Source organism: Phaethon aethereus, assembly GCF_964289735.1.
Source record: "Phaethon aethereus genome assembly, chromosome: 6".
NCBI classification, from domain to species: domain Eukaryota; kingdom Metazoa; phylum Chordata; class Aves; order Phaethontiformes; family Phaethontidae; genus Phaethon; species Phaethon aethereus.
In genome coordinates, this window is record NC_138580.1 from 15,646,116 (window position 1) to 15,666,658 (window position 20,543).

The 20,543-nt window shown below is 43.3% G+C and overlaps 1 protein-coding gene across 1 annotated transcript in view; it reads left to right on the top strand.

Annotated features, from left to right (window-relative positions):
• CNTNAP5 (contactin associated protein family member 5) overlaps positions 1 to 20,543 on the top strand; it is a gene marked incomplete at its 5' end in the record, with an annotated part of 301,416 nt that overhangs the window by 164,999 nt on the left and 115,874 nt on the right. The gene's annotated exons all lie outside the window — the stretch shown is intronic.

Consider the following 20,543-nt stretch of genomic DNA (forward strand, 5'->3'; position numbering starts at 1 on the left):
TTTGTTTTGTGTTTTTTTTTTTTTAAATCTAGCTAAGTTCTGAAAAATGGAAATGGAACTGCTGGAAATTTCATGTGTTTCACATAGTTAAGGGAGTAGTAAAGATATTTTGGAAATATGATAGGAGCTTAAGCACTTAACGTAATTTTTTCCGACATGTTGCTTAGAGAGGTGGAGCTGAAAGCTGATCTCCATTATTGCTTACTGTAGGAGGGAACAGCCTGCAGGAGCTGCAATCTTTGGAAAAGTGGGCAAAACCTGTTTGTTCATGTTTGTTAACTTGTGCAGAGAAAATACTGACTCTGCTGATCAAGCCTGTTTCCGTGTTCAATGATGACTGAATTCAGGGGGATATGAATTTCACGCTTGGTATGCCTGAAATGGCACGTAGAATTGATAAAATGCAGCTAATTTAACAAAAGGAAACTTTCTAAGAATTGAGAGAAAGCAAGTATTTTGCTGTTTTCTTGGAAGAACAGGTTCTTTAAGATCATCAAGTGGACCGTTCAAAGGCAACTTGTATATCTGTATATTGAAACAGAAGAGAACTCTTCTGTTATGATGCAGAGGTGCTGTGGGACATCTCCAGTGCCTTCATTGTCACCAAGTCCAGGCTACAATGTAAATCCTACTGCAAGTGTCTTCCTCATCTTCAGTATCCCAAGGGTGACAAGCATCAGTCTGTGATCATACAATTATTTACGGCAAGGATCCAAACATAATAAGAACGGTGATGTTTTACATAATCATTGCCTTGAATATATCACACATGTAAACAAAAGTTATATGTGATCTAGTGAAGATTAAAGCACGCTCTTCCCATGCAGTTGTCTAGACAGCCTTAAATTTATGTGTCTGTACTATATGATCTAGGTAGATCTATGGTAGATACAAACTATAGTAGTTATCATATGTTAGACATAATCATACAGTAGATGTGATCTACCTAGATGACATAGTGGATATGATCAGAAAACCAAGGTAGATTTTAAAGAAAAGGAAAAAAAAGATTTTGATTTACAATTGGCAAAAGTGATTCTCTTCTGGCTGGATTTGGTGTATCAGTGGAGAAGCCCTGAAGGGGAATAGAGAAGCCTGTAGTGTGGGAAAGCGTTGTGCTGAAGTTCAGAAATCCCCCTCATGACGGAAGGGCGCGAGCCTCACTGGCGCCATGGAGATCACAGCTTTCTCGTTCAGTGAAACACTCGGTGCTCTCTCCCTGTCTGACAACTCCGGTAATAGTGCTGAAGAAGTTTTGCAGTGAAGAAGGAAAGACTTTTTTAATTTTTTTTGTCCAAATCATATTACACATTTTACACATCTGGGACACAATCTTGAGGGAGATTAAATTTACAGAATCGATCTCAGGAAGTTACAAAAGTTGTTCAAAGGTTCACAGGGTGAAGTACTGCTGGTGCAGTACTGACGTCAAGAGTGGTCATACCAGCAAGGGGCAGTTGGAAAGAGGGATGAAATTCAAAGAAAATAAATAATGAGAATACAGACAAAAGGCAAATCCTTTCTGTTATTTTGTTAACACAATTGATCCTAAGCCAGCAGTTGAGCTGGGGAAAGACTGAACAAGAAAGTATTTGCAGAGTGTGTTCCTCTTAACCGGTTTTTGAAGATTTTAGATTCTGCAAGCCTATATTATGGCATAATTTATTACAGCAAACTATAGGTGGAAAGTTTGGGAGAACAGGAGATTTGCAAATCTAAAGACTGTATTGCTGTCTAGTCTGCACAGTGTACCCTTGAATATGTTTTCAAATCAGTTCATTGCACAAAATGCCTGACACTTCCATTCACTGTAAACCAACTTTGTCACCGTAGTTCAACTAGTGCTCTATATCGCAGCAGCTCTGGACTGTAGGAAAGTTGGGGTCTGGCTCCAGGTGTGCAATATCCAGGTGCTCATTCTCTCTGTATAAGGAGTGTCAAAGTTCTGTAGAAGCATCTTCTCCAAGAAATGTGATCTCCCCTTATTTATAAGATTTATTGCTGTGTGCACTGTAAAGCACGTGTTTCTGTAATTTTAATGCATGTGGGAATTGTGTAGCTTAATTAACATGTAAATGGGACATTTGTCTTTGTTATCTAAGCAAAAGTCGTCTTTTGAGGAATATGCCTCTATTCAGAAAGCAGTTTGTTTGTTACAGGCTTGTAGGCCAAGCTTATTCAGACCTGGGATCTGAAAGCAGTGGTTAGGCAGCTCACTGCAACTTGTGACAGCTTGTAAAACAAGAATTAATGACTTTATTTTGAAAGATGGTAAACTGGGACTACTGTTGATGCCGGCAGTATGTTTTTGAGGGAGAATCTAACTGTGTAAGCACATTACACACACGTGCACCCTGGGATTCCCTGTATAAAGTGATGAGCCTCCATTAATTTAAGTGGAGCCATCTGAGGTCCTAAGCCTTAATACCTCATCATCTCTTATCTCTAGTATTTGAACTATTTGTGTGTTTAAGTGAACTTGGCATAAATGCCTTCTCTCTCCCTGTATTTCCTATTTCCATTCTTCAGTAACTATTTCTTAGGAAATAAATGCCCTGTCACTAGCTGAGTTGTCAGAGAATGCACACAAAAATGGAGATGTCCATAGAAATACAGAGAGTTTTGCTGCCTTTCCATTTGGTGTCTGGAGGGACGGTGCCAAGTGAAAATGCTTTTACAGACACAGGTGAACTTGACCCTGTTGCTGACCCTGTTTTGAGCAGGGGCCTTTTGCCAGAGACATCTAGACGCTCCTTGCTGCCTCAGCAACCCTGTGAAAGAAGCCAATGCAGTAGCTGCTCTGGTCCTGGCTGAGTGGATGTTCAGGATGTATCTGCGAGAGCTGGGATTAGCAGATAACACACAGAAAACTCATGTCTTCTGTGCTTTCAGTAGGATGTTAAGACGTTGTACAGTCTGGAGTTGAACACAGCGATATGGACTGTCCCGATGATGGAAGAAGGCTAGTTAGCACCATCTCCTGTTAAGACACTGCTTGTTTCTAGCCCTCAGCTGCAGTGCCAGCATTACTAATGTTCTTACTGCTGCATTTCAAGTTGTCTCTGATTTGCCATCCCCTTGCACAGTACCTACGTGTTGTCCTTAGGTGACATGTGCTGTGCAAGGAGGAGCTGTGTCTGCTCCACAAGCCCTGCAAAGTAGTATCGTATTCCCTTCTTCACTGCCTTCAAGAAAAAGCTGTTCCTGCAAACTGTTCCCAATGCCTTGTGGAACAGGAGAATAAAATCTGTAGGAGGAAGCAATTTTTCCTGTAGCAATGCATTTGTAGGACTCTTTGCATTATCCCCTTTGCCTGCGTGTTGTTAATCCAGCTAACTATTTTTTTTTCTTTTGCTTGTAGTATGTATATTTGCTGTGGTTGTCCAAATACACAGATTTCTTAGTCTTTTCCGAGGATGTTGCATAGTGCGGTGCTTACGCTGTTCCTGTTATGAAGTTTTAAGAGGCCATAGCTGCCTGCAATGCATTTGTCCCCATTCCAATGGAAGTAAAGAAAAAATGAGACAATATCCTGCTAGACCATAGAGGTCTATTGAATATTTAAAAGGAAGTGGATTTAATTTTATCCCTCTGCGTTGTTGCCTTTTCAGGATTTCTGCTTGCTTAGGAGTGCAGGTATGCATCAGGGGTTGCTTCCTTTACACTGAATTAGTAAGTCAGAAAATAACGTTTCTTACAGTGTGCTGACATTTTCCTTCTACGGCATGGTACAGAGCAGAGGTAACAAGGGAGAGATATCTGTAAGTGAAGATGACATGAAGTCCCTGAATTCAGAGACTTTTTGTTGAGGAGGGAAGGACACATCTTTGAGCATCGATGCAGTCTTTTGAAGCAGTACATGTACCACGTTGACCATCTCTGACCAAAAGCCATCTGGCATAGGCCCAAACAAATAAATTCAGACTCTCTTTGAATTTATTTTCAGTTCAGAGTGATATAGATTAAGTTCATGGCAACAGAGACCATACAGCCTTCACTTCTGGTGTTTTGCACTGTGATTTTTTTGGGAAGGGAGGCGTCTTCTGGGCATGACATATTAAACTTAAAAGCTTCCAGGGGAAAGCGTGAACAGTAAGAAAGTATAAATGAGAACAGAATAATGCTTTCCGTCTTTGGCCCTTAATCTGCAGGGAGGAAGACAGTGTAAAGGGATGGGGAGGTGGCAAGCAACATAAAAAAATAATTTGTTTCTCATAGATGCTGTAAGTCAGAAGGGATTCAGTCCCTACTCTTGAGCTCCACTAAGTTTCTAGCTTTAAGTGTATGGTCAGGCTCCCTATCCTTCCCCTGCAGGTAGTGTGTTAGGGGCTTTACAGATACAACCTGGAAAGACTTTCCTAATTCTGGTTTAGAAAAAGAAAAAAAACAAACAAACAAACAAAAAAAAAAAAACCAAAACACAAAAACACAGCAGGTTGTCTTTTCCCTAATGCTGTCTTCACTTACACATTTCCCTCCTCAGCATTTTATAGTGTTTGCAAAGACTTCTTGATAGCACAAGGCTGTTCTCCTCAGGGATGCGAGTGCTTCCCTTCCCTGGCTAGCACGTGCATGTGGCAAGATGGAGGGTTGAATCTTTCTGTACTGTCTCAAACTGACAAACCCTGACCTGTTTCTTTAGGAAAGTGGCAACAAAAGTATTTTTGGTTTCTCTAGTGGTTTCTCTAGTGCTAATACTGATTCTCTAAACTGAGGTCTATTCAGTGCTGTTTTGGACCATAAACTCGGATTGGTTGCTGTTTTCTTCATGCAATGTTCTCTCTTGTTGGCTTAGAAGGAAAACATGCTTGCTGCCATTCCCCTGATCTAAGCAGGACCCATAAGCCATAGCACTGATATAAAAATACCAATCTCCTAGCATCTACAGCCTTCGTTTTGAAATTTGGGGTAACTGGCAACTCTCCAAAACTTGAAATACAAAACAGCTGGTGAGCGAAACAGGTGGGCAATGGTGTCCAAGTGAGGACTAGCAGGGGGATGAGGAAACCCTGTGAAGTAAACACTAGCCAGGGTTGCCACTTGGTGTTTAGCTGTCCTAGGTTCATTAGCACTCATGCTTCTAAATTTCTGATCTCTATAAACATATTCAGAGCCCAAACTCTTTCCTGAATGTTCCTGTCTATGAAAAGACACAAAACGGGTGTAGAAAAGATCCCCTGCAAAGAAAGATCGATTAAGTTCTGGTTCTTTAACCAGAAAAGAGGTTGCTGAGGGGAAGCAGCATAATGTTCTTTCGGTGGTAGAAAGCTGCTGCAGCACAAAAGGGAAGAGTTACCTTTCCTGACCAGGATGCACAGGAGAGCAGCCATGGCATAGGCTGCCTGAGGAGACGGTCAAGTCTCTGTCACTGGAAGGCTTTAAGAATAGGTTAGATGAGTCTGTGAGGAATAACACACACGGGTATGGGTGATCCTGCCTTGGGGTGTGAGCATGGACTAAGTGATCTTCTGAGTTCCCTCCAGCTCTGTGCAATTCTGTTGCATTCGCTCAGGCTTCTCCTCCAGCTGGAACAGCTGTGTCTTGGTCTTGCTTTAGGGGTACTGAAATGTCAACAATAACACTGCTTACGAGGAAAAAAACACCCCAACATCAAAAACCTGTCAAAATATCTTTCAGGCATTCAGGTCAGGATTTCTCACACCTGTGAGTAAGCTCATTTTGTAGATGTATGTCTCGGACACCCTAAGGCAGTGCGGTAGTAGGGAGTAGGGAACCATATAGCCCATAGGTATGGTTTGCTGTTTGTCTTTTTTTTAACCTGAGATGTATATGTTAAGTTTGGAGTGTAAGGAAATGGGGGAGAAAGAGCAACACTTTCTACTCATTTGTCACTTCCCTGATTTGATTTTGCTTCTATCAATGCATTATTAATTTTTACAACTGCAGGATGAAGCTCTGTGATTGCAGAATTTATTGCCCTGTTTTTTTGTGGGATTTCTTCTTTGCAGATTCCATGATGTCTAGAATGATGGTTCAGCTCAGGCTGTGTATTTTTCTTTTATGAACAGTAACTTGATTCCTGTCTACTTGGCTCTCTATTTTCACCAGTTCCTGTGACTTGTTGGATTTGAGGTGTCTGTCCATCTTTCAGATGTGGCCAAAATAAGGGTGACCAGTTTGTAAGCTGTTAAGAGGCAGTGGGGACTGAGGCTGCGCATAACTATGGGAACATCAACCCCTTAGCAAATCAAGCTAACAACTGCGTGTTGATCCCTTCACAACCTCTATTTCAGTTGCTAAAAGATGAAATGCAAATCCAGTCGGCTGTATTCACTGACCTCAGCCTTGGCCTGACCAGCCCTTTCCAAGAAGTACATCCTCTCTGGGCCACTCGGAGGTGGTGCAGCTCTGACTACCAGAGTCTGTCATTCGGGCCTCATGGCTGTTTCTAAAACTGACACTGTGTTCTTTTGTGTGCCACAAACTGTTCTCTACAAGGAGAGATTAAATAGGCTAGCACTCCTCAGCCTGGAGAAAAGAGCTAGGCAGGGTTGTGTGATGGGGAGCAGCATGAAGGAGGTGAATAATAAACAAGAATTTGCTGTTTCTTACAAATTCAAATCTTACACAGCATAAAATTGGATGTTGTTAGATGCTGTAGAGGTCAAATATAAAGGAAAAAGCAGTAAAGCGCGCATGAATCCATAAGCCACAGATTGCTAGAAGCTGGCAAAGTGTTCAGTGGGATGCTCTTAAACTTATTTCACCAGCATCTTTGCTGTGACACTGTCAGAGTAAGGAGATCAGAGCAGAGACACTGTTGATCTGAAGCGAAGTCTGGAGGGAGGTGACAATCTTAGGACTAGGAAGCCCAAGTTCCTTACTGTTTTAAAAACATCCTTTTCATTATGGGCAGCTCCTTGTACCTCCGTTGTTCAAAACTGAAATATCTTTTGTCATAGCTGTGCTAATCTCAAAATACATTGAAATATGACTGTGAATTTTGCTAAGTACTAATTCTTTCTGCACCGTGTTTTCTCTTGCTATGTCACAGTGGAATAGTTGCATTGTGGGTCTGACTGTCTGTGGGTAAACAATGGAAGGCATAGCCTGGGGGAAATTCAGGCAGCCTCTCATTTAAAAATAAATGAAATGGGTAGGAAAAGAAATATAAAGATGCTGAGAACTTGGCCACACTGTTGAGAAGCTCTGGGATTTCCTCTTCAGCCATTGGCTGGAATGCCAGATTTTGGTACTAGAAATACTAGCTTCAGTCCTGAAGCCGAGTTGTTTGGTTGCTGTGGTTGGTACCCTGTTCAGAGAATAGATGCAGGAATGTGGGCTCAAGAGATATTGCAGCTCAAGAGTTGCCATGGATGTTAGGAAAATGTGCCAGAAAATCATTAAACCTTAGTCGAGAAACACACTGGATTTCCAGCCCTCCATCATACGGCACAGATGCTCCCTTTTGGGCTGAGCAAGGCTGTCTGCTCTTACAGCAGATGGACCCCTTGGAATACAGCAACAAGGGCTGTGGTGTTGCCTGCAGCCTGAAGGCATGGGTTGATTAATCTCATCCACTTCTTGCGTGCAGTGGGACAAACTGCTTTGCAGCATAAGTCACAGAGAAGAAAATTCCATTTCACAGAATCACAGAATCACTAGGTTGGAAATGACCTTTAAGATCATCAAGTCCAACCATTAATCCAGCACCACCATGTCCCCTAAACCATGTCCTGAAGCGCCACATCCACACGTTTTTTGAAAACTTCCAGGGATGGCGACTCCACCACCTCCCTGGGCAGCCTGTTCCAATGCCTGACCACCCTCTCAGTGAAGAAATTTTTCCTAATGTCCAGTCTAAACCTCCCCTGGCGCAACTTGAGGCCATTTCCTCTTGTCCTATCACTAGTTACTTGGGAGAAGAGACCAACACCCCTGTCGCCACAACCCCCTTTCAGGTAGTTGTAGAGAGCGATAAGGTCTCCCCTCAGCCTCCTCTTCTCCAGACTGAACAACCCCAGTTCCCTCAGCCGCTCCTCATAAGACTTGTGCTCCAGCCCCCTCAGCAGCTTTGTTGCCCTTCTCTGGACACGCTCCAGCACCTCAACATCCTTCTTGTAGCGAGGGGCCCAAAACTGAACACAGTATTCAAGGTGCGGCCTCACCAGTGCCGAGTACAGGGGCACAATCACTTCCCTACTCCTGCTGGCCACACTATTGCTGATACAGGCCAGGACGCTGTTGGCCTTCTTGGCCACCTGGGCACACTGCTGGCTCATGTTCAGCCAGCTGTCAACCAGCACCCCCAGGTCCCTTTCCGCCGGGCTGCTCTCCAGCCACTCCTCCCCAAGCCTGTAGCATTGCATGGGGTTGTTGTGGCCAAAGTGCAGGACCCAGCACTTGGCATTATTAAACCTCATACAGTTGGCCTCTGCCCATCGATCCAGCCTGTCCAGATCCCTCTGCAGAGCCCTCCTACCCTCCAGCAGATCAACACTCCCACTCAACTTGGTGTCATCTGCAAACTTACTGAGGGAGCACTCAATTCCCTCATCCAGATCATCAATAAAGATATTGAATAAGACTGGCCCCAGAACCGAGGCCTGGGGAACACCGCTCGTGACCGGCCGCCAGCCGGATTTAACGCCGTTCACCACAACTCTCTGGGCTCGGCCATCCAGCCAGTTCCTCACCCAGCGAAGAGTAAACCCGTCTAAGCCACGAGCCGCCAGTTTCTCCAGGAGAATGCTGTGGGAGATGCTGTCAAAGGCTTTACTAAAGTCCAGGTAGACAACGTCCACTGCCTTTCCCTCATCCACTAGGCGGGTCACCTGGTCATAGAAGGAGATCAGGTTGGTCAAGCAGGACCTGCCTTTCATGAACCCATGCTGGCTGGGCCTGATCCTTTGGTTGTCCTGCAGATGCCCTGTGAGCACTCTCAAGACCAACCGCTCCATAATCTTCCCCGGTACAGAGGTCAGGCTGACAGGCCTGTAGTTCCCAGGATCCTCCTTCCGGCCTTTCTGGTAGACGGGCGTCACATTGGCAAGCCTCCAGTCTTCTGGGACCTCTCCTGTTAACCAGGGCTGCTGATAGATGATGGAGAGTGGCTTGGCAAGCTCCTCCGCCAGCTCTCTCAGTACTCTCGGGTGGATCTCATCAGGCCCCATAGACTTGTGGGTGTCCAGGTGGCTTAGCATGTCCTTGACTGCTTCCTCCTGGATTATGAGGAGTACATTGTGCTCTCCATCCCCGTCTTCCAGCTCAGGGGGCTGAATATCCTGTGGATACCTGGACTGGCTATTAAAGACTGAGGCGAAGAAGGCATTAAGTACCTCAGCCTTGTCCTCGTCCTTGGAGACAATGTTCCCCGCCATATCCAGTAGGGGATGGAGATTCTCCTTGCCTCTCTTTTTGTTGTTAATATATTTGCAAAAACATTTTTTATTATCCTTTACGACTGTGGCCAGACTGAGCTCTAGCTGGGCTTTTGCCTTTCTAATTTTGTCCCTGCTTGACCTAACGAGATCCTTGTACTCTTCGTGAGTTGCCTGCCCCTTCTTCCAGAGGTGATAAACTCTCCTCTTTTCCCTGAGTCCCAGCAAAATCTCCCTGTTCAGCCAGGCCGGTTGCCTTCCCCGCCAGCTCTTCTTACGGCACATGGGGACCGCCTGCTCCTGCGCCTTTAAGATTTCCTTCTTGAAGACTGTCCAGCCTTCCTGGACCCCTTTGTCCTTCAGGACTGTCTCCCAAGGGACTCTCTCAACCAGTGGCCTGAATAGGCCAAAGTCTGCCCTCCAGAAATCCATGATAGCAGTTTTGCTGACCCCTCTCCTTACTTCCCTCACAACCGAGAATTCTATCATGTCGTGGTCGCTAAGCCCAAGACGGCCTCCGAGCACCACATCTCTCACCAGTCCTTCTCTGTTTGTAAACAGCAGGTCCAGTAAGGCATCTCCCCTGGTGGGCTCACTCACCAGCTGTGTCAGGAAGTTATCCTCCACGCACTCCAGGAACCTCCTAGACTGTTTCCTCTCTGCCGTGTTATACTTCCAGCAGATGTCCGGTAGGCTGAAGTCCCCCACAAGAACAAGGGCCAGCGAATGCGAGACCTCCACCAGTCGCTTATAGAATGTCTCATCCGTCTCTTCATCCTGGTTGGGTGGCCTGTAACAGACTCCCAGCAGGATGTCTGCCTCATTGGCCTTCCCCCTCATCCTTACCCACAAGCACTCTACTTGGTCTTCACAATCTTCGATTTCTATGCAATCAAAACACTCCCTAACATACAGAGCCACCCCACCGCCTCTCCTTCCCTGCCTATCCCTTCAGAAGAGCTTATAGCCATCCATTGCAGCACTCCAGTCATGAGAAGCATCCCACCATGTTTCTGTGATGGCAACTACGTCATAGCTGTTGCGCTGCACAGTGGCTTCCAGCTCCTCCTGTTTGGTGCCCATGCTGCGTGCATTGGTGTAGATGCACCTGAGCCGGGCTATCGATTTCAACTCTGGCACGTTGAACCTACCCCTAGGTTCAACTCTAGTGAGCCCGGTTTTAGCCCCTCCCCCCTCCAAATCTAGTTTAAAGCCCTCTCAATGAGGCCTGCCAGCTCATGAGCAAGAATCCTTTTGCCCCTCGTCGTCAGTTGCACTCCATCAGCTGCGAGCAGGCCCGGTGCCGTATAAACCGCCCCGTGGTCAAAAAACCCAAAATTCTGACGACGGCACCAGCCCCTGAGCCACGTGTTGATCAGGTGTGCTTTCCTGTTCCTTTCAGCGTTCTTCCCCGTCACTGAAGGGATTGACGAAAACACTACCTGCGCTCCCGCTCCATTGACCAGTCGCCCCAGTGCTCTCAAGTCCTTTTTGACTGCCTTCGGGCTTCTTAGCGCAACCTCATCGTTGCCAACCTGCATGACCAACAGCGGGTAGTAATCAGTGGGCTGAACCAGACCAGGGAGTTTCCTGGTGACGTCTCTCACCCAGGCCCCAGGGAGGCAGCAGACTTCCCTGTGAGTTGGGTCTGGTCGACATATTGGGCCCTCTGTACCCCTTAGGAGGGAGTCACCTACAACAATCACCCTCCTCTTTTTCTTAACTAAGGATGTCTTGATGCGTGGGGCTCGTTGACTCACCCTAGGCACCCCCTCGGACGGACCTTCGTCAGGGTCCTCATGTTCCTGTCCCTCATATTCCAGAGCCCCATACCTGTTGTGTAAGGGCAGCTGGGATGGTGAGGGAGGCCGGGAGGGAATTCACCGACCTCTCCGAGGAGGGACCTGCTTCCATTTCCCCTCATCTCTTAGGTCCTCTCCTTCTGCCCGGCAGCAAGAGGACAGGGGATCTCTTGCTGCTTGTGGAGCCTCCACCAGCTGCCCCTGCCTCAGGGCCGCCAGGGTGTGGCTCCACCAATCTATCTCCCTCTCACACTCCCTAATGCTCCTCAGCCTCTCCACTTCCTCTTTCAGCTCTGCTACCAGGCTGAGCAGGTCGCTGACCTGGTCGCACCACACGCAGGTAGTGTCCCCGTCGGTCTCTGGTACAACCGACAGGCTCAGGCACTCTCTGCAGCTGGATACTTGGACAGCCAAGAGATCTTCCATTCTATGTGTACACAAAAAGGTAAGATCTGGTGTAGTTTCCCGTACCAGCTCCTCCAGACGCTGTAAAGGGAAGTACTTGGGAGGCATTGCAGTTGGGATAGCTTGTGCCAAACAGCTGTTCTAAGGGGAAAACTGGCCTTGTTTTCCTCTGACTTGACACCTCTCATGGAAGTAGTTTCCTTTGTCCCTCAAGGTGATGCTAGACAAATGGTTGCTTCCACCAGGCTGTTGAGGCACATCCTTAGATGTGTCACTTCCTCCTGAGACACATCCTTAATGGTGATATTGGTTATATTAATGCTTTTGAACTCCTCAACCCTCATCACAAGGATGTGGTATTTAAGTTGACCAGTGACAGAGAAAACTCTGTTAAGGAGCATGAAATTTCATATGATTCTGCTATTCCTGCCAGGGCTGAAATAGCTTGAAATGGTTGACTTTTTGGTAGCAAAGTTTATCTGGACGGAGGTAGGGCTAAGGCAGAGGCAGAAGCATGGTATTGTACACCCATTGTTATATTGTCATAAATTTTATACACCATGTGTGCTTGTATATATGAGACTATGTAGTCTTGGGCATAAGAAGGCCATTTATGTGTTGAACCTGTCATTATTCATAAATGAACTATGAGGGTAGTCAGAGCTTGCTTTCCTTTAGGCTCAGATTCTCATGGATGCATAGATAAATGCATGCATTGCTCTCCCTGTCTACAACTGCTAGGGTACTTTAATCTGATTGCTGCAGTTCGTGTTGATTTTGCGCTGATGAAGCTTTGACTGAGTTGTCCTATTTTTACGTGGCTGGCACCCTGCCCTCGCTATAGCAAATACTGACAGTACTTGTCAAGGACAACACTGGGAACTTAAGTGACCTGTGGGAGGGGGGGAAAAAAAAAAGATTTGAATCTTTTGATCCAAGGTTGAATGCACCTTGGCAGATGGATGGCACATCTTGCAGGACATGTTGGGAATTCCAGAGATCTGCAATGAGGAACACAAACCTGATCTCAGATATTTTCTTAAGAATCCTGGCAGTTTTTCATCTCTGTAACGTCAGCAGGCAGACACAAGCACACGGTGATATTGCCATCCTTATAAACCAAGATTCATCTGCATATTCCAATTCTCCTAGCAAATACAAATGGAGAGAGCAGCATGTGGTGTACATAATAATCACTGCCATGGGATCGGTGTTAACAGCGTACCTCACTAGGGAGAAGCATACCGAGTTGATTCATGAGTTTGCTTCCCTGTATTACTCAAGTTACAGAGCGCAAATAGTGTCCTTAGTCCCTATCTTTTTATCCCTACCCATGTTTTATCTGTGAAAATTCTTCCTAACATTTTCTAAATAAACTAGCTTAAAGTGTTCTTTTTTCTTGCTACATAGAGCTGACCTTTTAAATACTGCTTTATGCCTATTTCCTTTGTAGATTCCATTAGATTTTACTATCAATTTTTACTTGTAAGAAATAATAATATTTTTTTACTTTTTCCTCCTTTTCTTTTAGTACTGAATTTAACACTGCTTCATGTGTTGTACTGTCAAAATGGGCCTTTGGGAAATTAATTACTACTGCAGGTGAAGGGTGTTAGGATAAATCCGATGAAACCACAATCTTTTTTTGAATTTCCCAAATCTCCTCTAAGATTTAATGTATGTCCTACAGCAGAAGCCAAACTTTATATGATTCCCCCTTCCACTGACAAAGTTGGCCATGCAAACGAGAAAATATCCTGGCTAATTATGCCCAGTGAGTTTTAATTTTATTTATTATAGTCCCAGGCTGGGATTGAAAAAGCAAACACTTAATATTGCATCTACTCCCACATAAATACCTGCAGTACATTGCAGAAAGAATAATAAGTAAAAAAAAAACCAAACCCTGAACCGCATTTGACATCCATTCTTTTCATTTTCTCTAGTATTCCTATTTTCAGTATTTAGTGTCTTCTTTGCAGAAATGACAATTATTTTATAGTCCAGATTATTTTCTCTTTGTGGGAAATCTTCTTACGTTTTCCGTTCTTTGTTTTATAGCAACGAGTCAGATGTTTTTAGATGTGTCCTGGTTTTGGTTGGGATAACGTTAATTTTCTTCCTGATAGCTGTCATAGTGCTGTGTCTTGGGTTTGCGATGAAAATAATTATTGATAACATACTGATGTTTTCAGTTGTTGCTGAAGTCAAGGACCGTTCAGCTTCTCACGCTGGGCTGCCAGTGAGAGGCGGGGGGTGTGCGGGGAGCTGGGAGGGGGCACAGCCAGGACAGTTGACCCAAACCAGCCAAAGGGATATTCTATACCATACGATCTCATGCCCAGTATGCGTTCCCCAGTGGCTGGGGAGCTAACTGGGCATCGGTCAGAGAATGGCGAGCGATTGTGCTGTGCATCACTTGTTTTGTATATTCTTTTATCATTACTATTATCATAACTGTGTTTGTTTTCGTTGTTTGTGTTTGGGGTTTTTTTCCCCCCGTCCTATTAAACTGTCTTTATCTCAACCCACAAGTTCTACCTTTTTCCCATTCCGTCCCCGACCCCGCTGCGGGGGGGGGAGCAAATGGCTGTGTGGCTGTTTTAGCTACCTGCTGGGTTAAACCATGACAAGATCACGCTTCTTGAATTGGCATGGTGATCAAAGCTGGGACAAGTCGAAGACATAAGAAGGGATGTCATCTGTCCTTTTTAAAAATATTTCAGATTTTGGGTAAATCCCAAAGTAGATTTGAATATTGCCCACTTAGATCTCCGTCATCACCAAAACAAAGCATTTAAACCACACACCTTCAGATGCCGGAATACCTTGATCTTTTTCTAGAATTGTTCCATTAAATGCTACATACAGGAGAGGCTGTCCTGCCTAGTTGTAAGGATCTGATGGTCCAGGTTATAGTTCTGATCTTTTGTGTCACCTTAAAAAGCTCACTTCAGTCCTGTGAGTGACTATTTTCCCCCTCACCTTTTGTCTCGCTTGCCTGTAGGCTCCAGTGGACATGTTTACAAGTAGCCCAGGGCACTCTGAGGCTTCATGTCTCCTTTCAGTTTCTATTTTAATTAAGGAAATTGTGGACAGATTTTCAAAAAGGTTCCCTTTCTCATGTTTGCGTTGGTACTTTTTAGAACACTGACAATTTGCCTTGTGTTTGTGCAGAAAAAATTACAATATGATTGGAGAGATCTCTTTTTTTTCATCAAATTGTCCTTGCAGAATTAATCTTTTTCCTCTTTCTCTGTACTGAAAACAAAGCAAAACACTGGAAATAATGATTTGGAAATGGAAGGGGGAAAGTATCTTAAATCCAAACTATGTTACATAGCAGGGAAGGAAAAGGTAGAAAAGTTGAAAAAAGTATCTTAATGACTTAATCCCTTGTGAAGATCAATATATAGTGGAAAAAACACTATCGAGGAATGCATGACGTTCTTTGAGAGTTGAAGAACCCCATAAGTCCTTCCCAAAAGTATGCACCGCACCTACATCACAAACTAGACATGCTAAATAATGTAATTAAACCATTGCAGGTAGCTCATTTTGGAGTGTGAATCTTGGAAACCCCCTCAATACCACCCAAGTTTTAGGGTGGAAGGGCAGGATGCAGAAAAACTGAACAAGATTTAAAAAATCCATACCCATGAACACCCAAAACCTGGGTGTTGGAATTAAAATCCTTGCAATTCTGAAGATCACCCCCCCGTCTTCTTGTATTCTGATTTTTAAACTTAACTGGATAATGCAGGTAATGACAGAGCTTCTCTCTCGGATAGCTTAAGGGCTGACTGACAGTGAAGTGCAATAAAACCAGGGAGAAGAATTCCCTGCTCTTGGGCTGGTATATGAGCTTTGCACTGTCAGGTGAGCTCAGGCTGTGGTAGTTCCAAAACAAGAATACATTTGTACAAAGCAAAGTCTCTGTAAAAACAGGCAGTCACAGTGGAAGATGCTACCTCTGAAGAGGGGTTTTCTGTCCTTTGTGTTTCTTTAACGTGAATGAAGGGGAACGCTTAGATTTTTTGGACAATGCAGTGAGTTGGTTCTGCGTGCTCTGACTTAATTTTAAGGCTTTCCGTTTTCCCTGACTTTGTTTCACATGTGCAAGACCAGCTGCAGAAAGCAGTGATTCAGGCCCATGAATCATAGAATCGTTCAGGTTGGGAAAAAGGCTGCACTGGTCTGTGGAAATACTGAGTTTCAGAGCGAAACAGAGACAGGTTTTTCAGATTCATCTGCCGCACTCACATCACTGCATCTGAGTTGGAGACAGATTGTGTTTTAATTTAGACTTGTTCTTTTCCAGATGTTTGCTTGTTTATTCATTTTCACGTGAAGCATGAAAGGAGTGCTGAACTCAAATCTCATTTACCTGGTGCCACTACAGAGTAACTAAGAGCAGTGCTGATCTGGTCCTTTAAAATGTGTTTAGTAAATGCCGTAAGGGGTAACTGCAGAACTGGTTTGAGCAGGGGGAACTCCTTCAATAACTGCAGTGACTGGTACATGTGGAAAGATGCTGGAGTTGGAGATGGTTAGCTTTTGTCTTGGACACAGAGTGAAGGGACTCCCCACTAGTGCTGAAGAGGTGGTTTGCCCAGAATGAGACCCCTGTGGAGAAAGAAGACAGTTTGAAGGTTGGTAGGGAGCTGCTTAAAGAGGCTTTTGGAATCCAACTTGAGTGTGGAATTGAGTTTCTGGGGGGACCTGAATAGAATTCACCCCTGTTGCTATTCCATTAGAGTCAAAATTCATGGGGTATGCAACCCCATGGTAAATTAAAGGCCAGCTACAGGGTTGTATGTAGGATATAACATCCTGTCCTTGTTTGTTTGATTTTTGCAGATGGCTTTTCTGCTTTTGCTTTGTAAAATGATTAATTCTAAATGGAACAGCTGTCTGTACAGGGTGGTTTATTTGTTTCCCTTTTTTCATTTTCAAATTTACTTATATAAAAGTCTTTCTGCTGATGCCAAGACAAGCTGTCAGCACATTTACCTCTATTAAAAATGTAGGTGTTCTAACCACAAAGCAATCAAACCTTAAAAAAATGCCTTTTATCTAAGGCATAGATAGCAAGCTCTTTTCCCTTCACTCACACTGATCCCAGTACAACCTCCTCCCACAGTTCTGTCCCAGCCACACGCCTGGGGACAGTTGGCATCAATGTTCAGATTTTCTAAATGTTGGTCTCGCAGTAGTATGCAAGTGCAGGGTCTGAGAGCCAAGGTTTCCAGCAATGGAAATAATATATTTTAAAAGTTCAGTCATGAAGTTTTGCAAATCTCAAAAAGAAGAAAAACCTACTTTTGTGACAAATTATTAAAATGACAAAAAATGCCTTTTTTTTTCCCTTTAGATTTTTTTGGTTTTACATATATTCAGTGTGATAGAGTAAATGATTTCCAGCATGGAAAAGAAAAATTGTCTTTGTTCATCTTACTCTTGTTCTGTTTGTACTCCATGATGTCTCATAACATAATAAATTTAGGGAAGAAAATGTAGATTGCTTAAGAAAGAAGAAACCTAAAGCATGCGACACCACTTTTAAAAATGTTGTAGTTCAGTTTTCTAAAGTTGCAAGAGAAGAGAGAAGTTGGGAGGTGCAGTGATGAGGAGGGAATGTGCACTGAAGAAAACCAAAGATCTAGAGAGTGTTAACTCTTTTGCAGCCTGTCTTAATATTGTTTTTACTCACTCTTTCTCCTTTCCTTCCTCAGCTTCTGGTAGTTCTCTTTTTTCCCTTTAGTTAAGGAGACCTAGCCCACTATTTTGCTACAGACAGACATCCAGGGGAAAATAAGAGCGAGCTGTGCTCCTGTGGTACTTCATTTTCTGATGCCTTCTGGTATTTGTCTTCCCCTTGGAAAATCCCTGAAGTTGTTACACAGTGTCTGTGTAGTAACATTGGTGGATTTCTCTTTGAAACACTTGTCTGGTCCCCCCCTGAACCCATTTCTTGTATTCAAAATAACCTTTGGCAAGGAATTTCTGCCCTCTGCGTCAGCAGAGCAGGGCAACAATCCATGCTGTTGCGGTTAAGGTCTGGCTGTTGAGTTTAGTGGAAAGGCACTGTTTTACCAAAGCAAAGTATAGGCTGTTACAGTAACACCATGAGTTTCATCATACATGCATGCCTACTATATGTATTCATGCCTGTTAATATTATATTTTGTTAATTATACATGAAATAGCTGCAGCCCATAAATACGAAAACATGGTGAAATAAAATGTATTTAAGATAATAATTAGGCAACTGCTTTCTTGACAGAAAAACTTCTAAATGTCATGTGTTTTTTGTTACGGCATCGTTGAGTTTTAGGGACTTAGTTGTTGTCTCAAAAGGATGTTTATTGACAGTCTTAATATTGAGGGTGTGTGCTCCTTTTTTCTTTGTCTGATAGTTCTCTTTTTTTCCCTCTTTATTTGGGAATAATAGAGAGTGGTGCAGGCAAGATGTCTTGTGCTGACTATAACAAAATCTGAGAGGTGCTTATTGAAAGTACCAAGTTTATTTCCAGTCAAATGTGTAGAAGTCCTTCAGCCTTCCCACTCAAGTAATTTTGTCATTGTTATTTTTTCATCATTCCTATCAAAGGGCCAAATTTTGTACTCTAATATCTATGCAGTTTATCCGTTGAATTCAAAGGAAGCACACATACAGTTTTGGAGGTGAATATTTCAGCTGAGGGCAGTGAATGCTTTTGAGCAGGCTCTGCATATTGCTCACTTCAATGGCTCAGGTGTGTGTTTTCTAGCTTGGCTGAAGGAGGGAAAATTTTGCTTAATTTTTTTATAAGATTCATTCACCATGATATATTCTATGAATTAACCTGGGATCTGGAAGATCAGAGTCCCTGGTCTGTCATGACTGTCTTAGGCAAATCATTAAATTTCAAAGTGTCCCATTGATGATACTCGCAAAAATTGAGTTGATCTGCTTGTTCTTTTCACTTGCAAATAGGTCAGGAACTGCCTACTGCAAATTTTTGTCTATGAAACCTTCTGTGATACCACTGGATTTTTTTGCTAAAATTGCTTGATTCTACTAGAATGCAAATATTAATTTCTATTTTAAAATACATATATTTAAATCCTTCAACGTGAGGATCCAGGATAGTTAGCAAATGGAACAACCTGTGATTTATCCATGCCTTGATTAATTTTAATCATAGTTATTTCTTAATTTTGAGTTCTGTGACAATTAGGATAAATTACACTTCTAATGAAGACACAACTGCTCAGATAGAATGGGATTATGGTAATTATTGGAGTTGCAAAGAAATTTGTTTCATAAGCTCTTAGAAGGGTTAGTTATCTGACCAAAAACAAGATCAATGCAGTTGGGCTAATTAAAGCAAATAGACTAAGGAATAAAAAATGGTTTAATTCTGAATTTATGAATATCATTAAAAGCTTACATGGGTAGTTTGACTTGCGTTTTGTGCATTGTTGGGGGAAAAAAAAGTGTCTGCATTTGTAAGACAAGTAGAAATGAGAAGTGACCTTCAACTTTGTAAAGCCTTTAAAAGGAAAGTGTTTTAAGGGAATAAATGTGGCTAAGCCTCTGATACAGGCCTTTGGCAAACCACAAATGACTAGTAATTAGCTCTACTGCATTGGGTTAATTAATAAAAGGTAGTTCAAAATAGGCAGAAAGCATGTTTGTCCATTACACTGATGATGTAGATTATGATAATAACACAGTAATGTTCCTTTTACCTCTCCGAAGAGCTTTATTAGTATCAGATGTTTCTCGTCACCAGCACCCCTGTGATGTGAATATAACTACTGCTGTTGTACAGGTGACATAAATAAATTTTTATCACCAGATAGCAGTAGAAGTAAAGGCAGTATCTGCTCTTACAGGCAAAGTTCATATCCATCGCCATAGAGCTGTTGAACCACTCTGCTTCTCCTGCCGCCTCCGGGGTGAAGCTGTTGGGGAGCTGCTGGTTCGAGGGCACCCGCACGGTCCTGCAGAGCGTAGCTGGGTGCGGGTCACGCACCAGCCAGTCCCGTTCGTGCGGTCCTGCGGGCTGCTCTTACTTTTTGCCGTGTTGACCCAAAGCCTCTAAATGTCTCTTCACCGTTGCCAAGAGTGGATGTAATGGCAGAAGGGTTGGCTGGTCTGTCACTCTACCAGCAGGGTATTAGGCTCAGTTAGATGATTTCCCAGCATACCATTAAAAGCCAAAATCTCCTCCCTTGTCAGACTTCCTGCTTCGTAAGGATGGGGCAAAACCTACAGTTTTGGCAGTCCCCTTTATTTCTTTCCTGTTTGAGAAAAAAAGGTGTTCTTCACAGCACTGAAAAAAGCTCCCTGGTTAGCTGGAAAACCAGGCATGCATTTCCCGTTCTCTTTCTTCATTTTGTACTTGAGCCCAATGATTAATAGAAGCCATAATAATGATTTTTATAAGACCAATATATCTCGTGATTGTTTTAACAGATGTTACAGGTAGTTACAAATAACATCCTTCCTTCTTGAATTCCTTATGTCTCTAATGTTCGATTAAAAATAATAATTGAGTAAAAACTAATAAAAATTAATTAATCTTTCATGTTAATATTTTATATGATCTTTATACTTTTATGTACGATGGCCTAAATAGCAATCAAGTAAACCTGAGTTCTGGAACAAACTTCAGACTCACACTTACAGAGATGAGTATATGTATGTATGTATGCATGAACTTGCATACAGCGTGTTGAGGACGAGAGGTTAGTCTGAGAGGCCTCCATGCGCATATACAGGTCTCTTTGGATTGTCAATGTTCAGCAGCTCTAAAAAGCCTTGGACTCGAGTAAGCTGATTAATTCTTGGTCAGTGGGGTTTGGGAGACTGGTGAAGGTTATGGCCATTAGTGACATGTAGGTTTTCTGCTTGCACATATGAAATGCTTTTTAGTTGTAAGGATGCTAGAAGAAATAGGCTGAAAGCTGTTGCTAAAGGCAATATGAACACTTGAATGCAAAA